The following is an 872-nucleotide window of genomic DNA, read 5'->3' as shown; positions in this document are numbered from 1 at the left end:
TAAGTTCTCCCATCCAATTGTGTCACTACCTTTTCTCTTTTCTGGGTTCTTTGGTCTGAGCTTGAAAGAGAAGCAAAGTGCGATGATATCTTTGTCCACAACGAATTCCAGCAAAAAGGAACTATAGTGTTTTATTTCTTCCCCTTTTCAACCTATCCAGTCTACCCAAATAGCTCTCAGCCACCATCACCTCATTCCAAAGCAAGAGACAAGAAAGGAGAGGGCAAGAAAACAGGCAGGGAATGCTGGGAGGAAATGTCTTCCTAACACAACCAGAGGCTCCCCATCCCAGGTAAAGAAGTAAATTGAATCCACACATCTACTTTTGCTCCCTTATGAAACCCACTAAAACTACTGTAAAGGAATTATTTTTTTAAAACGACACGAATTCATGAGGACAGAAAGAACAATAGCAAAAGAACTTTGGAAGCTAGAAAACAGATGGATGAATGGTAATTGACTTAGCAGCCCCAAGAAAGTTGAAACCTAGAGAAAGCTAAGAACAGACCTACTTTCATGGCAAAATACTAAAAAAAAAAAAAACAAACAAACAAACAAAAAACCCTCAAACTGTGGGATAAAAACTTTCCTCTGTAAACAATTATCTAGTAACTCCTACGTAACAGGCACTGATCTATGTTCTCATGTGCATTATCTAATTTAACTTCTATTAACCTTGAGAAGTAGATATTGTTATCTTCACATTAGGGATGAGAAAACTGAGGTTTGGAATACTTAAGTAGCCAAGTAACCACGCTTATTTATCTCTCCTCTAGGAAATTAAAAATTCTATATTTGGAACCTGTTGCCTATTTCCATGGTACTTATGTAAAAATCCAATAATGTGAAAAGATAGAGACAAATGTTTTGAA

Source organism: Pteropus alecto, unplaced genomic scaffold, assembly GCF_000325575.1.
Source record: "Pteropus alecto unplaced genomic scaffold, ASM32557v1 scaffold45, whole genome shotgun sequence".
NCBI classification, from domain to species: Eukaryota; Metazoa; Chordata; class Mammalia; order Chiroptera; family Pteropodidae; genus Pteropus; species Pteropus alecto.
This window is presented reverse-complemented; position numbering follows the sequence as displayed.